Genomic DNA, 8,242 nt, shown 5'->3' on the forward strand with positions numbered 1-8,242 from the left:
TAACACCACTATATGTGTGCTTATTGATTTATGGAAGTGTTTTTGCATGTTGTTGATACAGCACTAAAATGTGTATCAATCGGGAAGTATGGAAGTGTTTTGGTATGAGCCTTAGTCTCATTTGTTTTGTTGATATTGGAAGAAGTGTTAATGTGGTATTTAGTTCACTGTTATAGTTTGGCCAGGTTCTGAGCCATATTGATATAAATGGAAAGTTGAACAAATAATGGAAAATGAAATGTGTCATCGACATTAATGTCATGAAACTATATGTTGGGAAAGTGAATAGTTGTGTTAACCATCTATTGAATACTATTTCTTTATTCAATGCTTATATTTGGTTTAGTATGTTTCTAATGGGCTGTGGCTCACCCTATACGGGAACATCATTTTCAGGTTTAGGTGATATGCTACCTCCAAGGACTTAGCTTGGAAGGAGTTGGAGTTGAAGACTCTGTTTAGTTTAGTTGTTATTTATTTTATTTGATATTACATGTAAACAATCAAGCCAAGGGCTTAATTTGTAGTTGAGTTAGTACTCACATTTTGTGTCCAAGTGTTGGCTTGGAAAGATGTAAGCCCGTAGAGCATTTACTTTTGATGTTACATGTAATGCTTTTCAATAAGAATACTCTGATGAATGGTATAATGGTTGGTTTTCTTTTATTAATGCATGTCAATGTTATTTATTATGGGTTTATTTTGAGGGCGTTACAATACTGAACTAGACTGGGTGAATTAATTGGCCCATCAGGTACAGCATTCAAAGATTGGGCTTTGTAAAAGGTTCAAGAATTGGGCTAATGAAAGGTGTGTTTAGGACTGGGCATAGGGTTATCTGACCCGCCCAAACCGCCCTACCCGATCCGAACCGCACGTGTGTGGGCGGTTTCACAAACACATTAGGGTAGGGTGCGGTTTGGATTTTATATAAATTTCGGGTTGCGGGCAGGTTGCGGGTTTGAATAGCACCCGCCTAACCCGCCCGCATTAATACATTTTTTTTCCCTCTTTCAAATCCGACCGCTAGTTCATCTCATCTCACCAAACAAAACAAAAAAACCCTAATGATCTATCTACCTCTCAAACTCAAAAACATGATTCTCTCTCCCTTGCTCTCTCATCTCATCATTGTCTCTCTCACTCTCGTTACCGATTGTCTCACTCTCTCATCGCACCGTCGATCGACTCATTCTCTCATCGCACCACCAATCGACTCAGACCACTGATCGACTCACAGGTACATAAGCCTCTCAGTCTCTCAGTCTCTGTCTCTTTCTCTCTCGCCCCGATCTTTGAGTTTTTTTACAATATATATATATATATATATCAGATATATTTCTGATCTGTCTCCCTCACTCTCTTATCTCATCAGTCTCACTCTCTAGTTTTGCATCTGCACCGATCGATCACAGGTAAGCCTCTCTCTCTCCGTGATCTCTCATTTCATCGGTCTCACTCTCTGGTTTTGCTCTGTTTTTTTTTTTTGAATTGAATTGAATCTTATTTTTTTATCTGTATTGAATCTGTTTGTATTGAATCTGTATATTGAATCTATTTTTTTTTTTTTGGAATCTGTATTGTCTTAGGTTAAATTACAATGAGCCATTTAAGAGTTTTGCTTAATTAAAGGAGACATATTAATTGACTACCCAAAGATCAGTAATTCTGCAAGTGGAAATGTGTTTTTATGAGACCAAGATTAAAACATGGACTTTTGAAGCAGTGTCCAGTAATCCAGTATTCATTTCTTTCCTGTACAGGGTATTGCGATAATCATAGTTCTCCAGATTATACGCGTTCCTAATCTGAAGGTGATTTTCTAAACTAGGTTTTTTCTTTTTTTTGGGTGGACAGGGAAGCACTTATGCTACTTCTCTATGGATGTTATCTCAGATTGCTATGAACAGAAGTTCATTTTTTTGGCAATTTTGTGGCGCTATAAATTTTATTCCTAAGAATGTTGAAATTTTATAGTTAGCTTTTACGAAAATTAACAAGATTTGTAGATCCAGCACTGCTCATACACAATCTGTTATCACTTATATGAATCACTTGTGAATATTGGCTTTGAATGCATGATAGTGATGAAAATTTGGAAAGTAGTTTTGCTTTCTACGTTGTATTTGAATCTTCAGAATTTGGTGGTTTAAACACAATTTCATGTAAATCAATTTGTACTAGGGATGTTTGAGTCTTAATGAAGATAGGAAAATGTTCATAAACTAGCTACTGTTGATATTGTAACATTAAATGCTTGGCAATTGCATTCTAGGAATAAAATGATCCTCAAAACTTAAAAAACACGTATCTGAAAGAGATAGTTGACACTAACATTCCTTAGCTAGTGAATCAGATTAATAAATAGAATGGAGTGACAAACAGATACCTGATTTTATTGCAGGTATGAACCATAAATTGGCCAAATTGAAATTCTTGTATGCAAAAGTTTTTGTGACAGAAATTATAACTGATTTATTAGGGAGATTTCATATTTTATAAATGAAAAGAATCTTAATCAGTTATTAACTTTCAAATCTTTCTATGTTTGAAATTTTACATGTTTGTAAAAAGATTAACATTTTGTACATTTAGATATTGATGCTTCTCTTGAGGATCTGTATGTAATTATGTACCTTTCTAAAATTTCCTCTTCAGATCTGTATTTGATATTGATCCTCAAAAAATCAATTTAAATTTTTGCAAGGTGCAATTTTACAAATTTGGAACTGGTTGAGAAGCAAAAGCTATGCATTTCTTCCTCCTGCTAATTTGTTATTCATGTTTAATAAGTCAATGGAAAATATTAATTCCTATAAAATTGCTTTCATTGCTGCATTTGAATGCTTCAGGAAATCAGTTTTACTATATGTCAATATTTTGGCTTAGAGGAATGCAAATGGTTAGAACTAGTATTTTTTTTTTTAATATTTATTTCCATTCATGCTGAGAGGCTTATTGCTTTTCAATTAATGTAATTAAGATGATCTCTCATTCTTCTTGATGCAATCAGGTTGGAACTGTTCTTCTCAGTTGCGCTTTCTTGTATGACATTTTTTGGGTGTTTGTTTCTAAATTGTTTCTTGTATTTCTTCAAATCACGATGAAATAACAGTTCACTTGATAAAAGGCCATTGTTTAAAATGAAATCTGCTTTTCTTTTTCATACAGGTTGCTCGGGGTGATAAGATTGGAGAAGATGGCATACCGATGCTGCTAAAGATCCCTCGAATGTTTGATCCTTGGGGTGGCTACAACATCATTGGATTTGGTGACATTATCGTACCAGGACTGCTAGTAGCATTTTCACTAAGGTTTGAGCAATCCAGCCACGATAACTATTGTTCTCTTTGACTCTACTGAAAATGCATCATTGGCTCATTGTAATTTAACTTGTCGTTACTCCTTAGTAGTTTGTACAGACCCTACTACCATGTTAATTTAACGGAACCATCTATAGAGTGAACCATCTTAGGTTACGAATTGAATTTGTTGTGTTTTTTTTTTTTGTAAGTTTTAATTCATTAATTATTAATGTTTGAGCATTTTACGAATTGAGGAAAAAGGTCTAAAATAAAGATTGACAAAATGGGAGAAAAAAAAGGTTTGAAAATAAACTTTTTAAAAAAAAGTTCAATCCGCAAACACATCCACGAACCCTATCCGCACAAACCGCAAACCGCATTGTGGGTGGTTGCGGGTTGACTTTTCCCCAAACCACATAGATGCGGGCGGGTCCAAACCGAACCGCAAACCGTCCCAAACTGAACCGTGGACACCCCTAGGTGTGTTTGCTTGAATAGAGGCTAAAATTTTTAAGATGCGAATATGATACGAATAAAATACAAAATTAAGGTGGAGAGATGATTAATATATAACAAAAATAAAAAATAAAAAATAATTAGATTGAAGATTAATTTTTATTTTTTCAAAATAAGAAATCGGCAAAATTACCAAACAATAGCTTAGAATTCATATTACCAAAATAATAATAATAAAAAATAAATAAATAAATAAATTCCATCTTTGGTTGAAGATTAAAAATAAAAGAAATTTATTGACTCAGAAAATAAAATGCAACGTTATAAGTACAATTTGAGTTTTATTTGACTTGCATTTTGAGGTCATATATTCACAAAATACAAATTCAAAATGAATCCGACCTCAATATGCTACATCATCAACAAAAACATTTAAAGTGATTAGGTGAATAGTAAACCTAATTTAATGACTATTATTATTACATTACTTGTAAATTTTGGCTTTTATGAAACAAGTAAGGTAAATTTGCATTTAGTGTAGATGCCAAGTATGGATTAGGCTATTCCAGTGTGGTAGCTAGCTAGAGATGAATTGGATTTTGTTGCTTTGTTTATGAGATAAGAATTGTGAAGCGTTACACTTGAATTTGAGTTTTATTTTATTACTTGGGATTGTGGGGTTTTAGTTTACCAATCCCATTCCCTATCTCCCTCCCAAAATAACAATAATAATAATAATGATGATTTTTTGGGGGGAGAAATATAATTGAAAAAAAAAAATTAGATTCATAGTTAAAGTTTATAAACTTTAATTATTAAAGTCATATGAGTATTTAATTATTTTTAAAAATTACAATTGATTTATAATTGGTTATTTTTTCATTGAAGCACGAAATCATAATATAGATGGGTGCTCTTATCACTTGACATAAAGAGCCTGCTTGGTGCAATTTATCAAACAAGGTAAATTTGCATTTAGTGTAGATGCCGAGTATGGATTAGGTTGTTCCAGTGTAGTAGCTAGCTAGAGATGAATTGGATTTTGTCACTTTGTTTATGTGATAAGGATTGTACAGCGTTACACTTGTAGAACGTTACACGAAATCATAGTATATATATACATATCCCGAGCCCTATAAGTATTGTGCTAAGGTCGGCAAGTTTCTAGGCCTATGCCTATTTCCTACTTGGAAGTATTGTCCGTCATAAACGAGCCAAACAACTAATTTCATTGGTTTGTTGTTTTGGATTCAATCAAAGAAAGGACCTTTGTAATAGAGGTATCACGCACAGTCGATGTGGATTCCCACATCCTGCCTTGGCGCAAGCATGAGCCTAGCTTTGACATCATACATGTGGCCTAGCCCCTATTTAGAAATATTGTTTGATATGGCCCAATCCCCTTTGAGCTTTAACCCAAAAGGTGCTTTCACATTGGAGGTGTCCGACTATGTCTCATAAATTCATCTTGGACATCACCTATAAGTTGTAACTATACATTCAATGATTTTACTTACTTTCTTGAAGGAATTAAACTGATAAAGCATAGTAGGCCCATATCCTAGGATTGGAGCATTATGGAAGCTTAGCCACAACAATGATGCTGACCTGCTGTTAGTAGAAACAATGTGAATGCTTTTTCCTCAATCAACTTTAGCACCATTCTGCTACTTGTGGATTTTCTTTTATTGGGTTGGTTTGTTGTTCTCTGTTTTGAGATGTTTGGCTGGTCTCTCGTCAACCCTCCTCAATGCGGTGCTTGCACATGATTGGGTTAGTTCTGTAGTGCCAACTTAGTTGGGATCATGCTATCTTGTTATGATGCAATCTTGCACACACCATCTTCCCTCTTTGTTTATGAAGATCTTATTGGTTTCGTTTAGGATGTGGGTTGGCTTTTTGGCTTTTTGGTTTTAGCTATTTTAGCCTAAGGCTAAGGGGTTGTTTAGGATAAATTAAATAAGTTTACTTTTTGACTTTTTATGAAATATGGGTTAGGTATGGGTTAGGTTTGAAGTGATGTGGTTGAGAGATGATGGGAATTAAATAAGATGATGTGACTTAAATAAGATAGTGACTTTTTGACTTTTTGACTTTTTTAAGTTATGTCAAACCAAGCCTAAAAAGACTCATTTGGGATAGGTTTTTTTGCTTTATTTTGACTTCTGTGAGAGAAAAAATGAAATGATTATGGTTTGGATGTGAAATTTTGTCTTATTAGACTAAAAAGCCTATTTTGTCTTTTTATGGCTATTTTAGCCCCAATTCACCCCAAGCTATCATGCCAAACCAGTGTTGTATGTTGGTTTTTATCAGTAAGGTTTATCTCTCTTTTACCGAATCAAAAAAAAAAAAAAAAAGTTGTAACTAATGTGGGATTCCAACAACCCTTCCTAATTAGCTGCAACATACTTTTTAAGGATTAAAATGTTAAGTTAGTTATAGTCTAACATTTAAAAAGAAAGGTTAAAAATAGTACTTCTAACTTGAAATCCTATTTTACTAGAAGATGGTGACCAAAACAAAAAAAGATGCACTGGTCCGTCGAGAAGAGATGACAACCATAGGATTTGGGATAACCACTGACCTATTGGGCTGTTACAGCTTGCCCAATTCAAGTTAATAATTTTAGGACTTAGAATAAGTATTTTGGTCCATAAAGTCAAATTAGGCCAAAATTTGGAACCTATTTGTTTTTGGGTTGGGCTTAGAATGAAATTCTAGCTCAGTCTGGCCTATCTATTTATAAAATATTAATGAAAAATCTTATATTAAACATTTATTAAGGAACCCCAAAATCATTTACAATTGATTTATTAATGACTAAAATTCAAATAATCATTAAAAATGATAAATTAATATATATCGGATTAAGTGAACTGACTTGAGAGTTGAACTTACAACCTGAGTATTATACTTCCTGAATTCACTCATATATGTATTAAACTGTCCCACATATGCTCTATGTATATTGATTGATTTTCAGTTCATTTGTAGTGTTTGATGTAATATATATTTTTGTTTGATGTAAAGTTCATTTGTAGTGTTGCTGCCAAGGAATTTTGTGAGGATTTGATCAAGATGTTGAAGATAGGTATTCTCCTAATACTTGTTATATTTAACGTATTGCATGGTACCTCAAATACATACGCATCTGCACATGCTGCATACACTTGCAATGTTGATCTATATCTTTGCGTAGTATATGTATACAGGATTAATTAGCAATAGTAAATAAATCACAAACAATTGATTCCTACAATGTAGGAGATAAAATCAAATAAAATTATGTTTAGTAAAATATTTTCTTACAAAAATATCAGCTAAATTATTAAGCGTTTATGTATAATTTTATAGGCAAAAACATATATCCTAAGGGCACATGTTAAGAAAGTATTAAATAGGTACAACTACCTCCATTAATAGAGGAAGTTGTAAAAACTTAAATGATGTCTACATTAAATAGTTGTTTTTTATTATAAGATCAAAACACCATTGTTGTTTTTCTTTTCATTTTAACTTTTTAATTTATTTATTTTTGGTATAGAAATAATTTAAAAAATATGAAAAAATCTTCTTCTTCTTTTTTCTTTTTTGTATTTATTTTTAATAAATTAATTTATAAATTTCAAAATAAATTTTAAAAATTCAACCAAACAAATATAATTTTCAACTAAAGTTCTTTCTAATTTGGAATAACTTATTATAAAAATATTGAAAGATACCGTACATAAAATTCAAAATAAAAAACAAAATAGAAGATAAATGGTGGATAATTGAATAACCATTTATCAAAAAAGTTTGTTGGATTTTAATATTACAATTTCAGTTTTTATTTATTTATTTATAATTAATTTTTATCTTTGAACATCACACTATATTTAAAAAGCTTACCATCAATTTCATACCTCAAGAATGAGGTATTTTTGTCCACAAAAAAGAAGGGCTCAGCTATGGACTGGACTGTTGGACCCGTGGGGCCCACCATGGATTTTGTTTCAATAATCCGAACCGTTCAATGTGTAGAGCTCGTCGAGTAATTTATCCTTGAAAAAATCTCATTGATCGGATGTCGATAGCTACTTGATTGGATCAAATTTTCGTCAACAATTTATTTTGAAAATTATATTTATCGTTGACAAAAATCTGATCCAATCACGTAGCTATCAATATCTGATCAAAGTAATTTTGTATAGGGATAAAGTACTTAACGAGTTCTATATATTGATGATTCAGATCATCGAAACGAAACCTGTGATGGACCCCCACGGGCCCAACAACACGTTCCAATCCGTTTACGAACTGGAGAGAAGCCAGGTTCTAAAAGAAAATATGAAATTTATTAACATTTTAAAAAACATTAAATGTATTTATACTTTTGTTCAACATTCCCCATGCTAGTGGAAGTAGGTAAAGTTAATTATTACTTTCTCAATATGTGCCCTAAGAGCACATGTTAACAAGAACCAATCTTATACTTG

This window comes from Camellia sinensis, chromosome 12, assembly GCF_055761805.1.
Source record: "Camellia sinensis isolate YWXY chromosome 12, ASM5576180v1, whole genome shotgun sequence".
Lineage (NCBI taxonomy): Eukaryota > Viridiplantae > Streptophyta > Magnoliopsida > Ericales > Theaceae > Camellia > Camellia sinensis.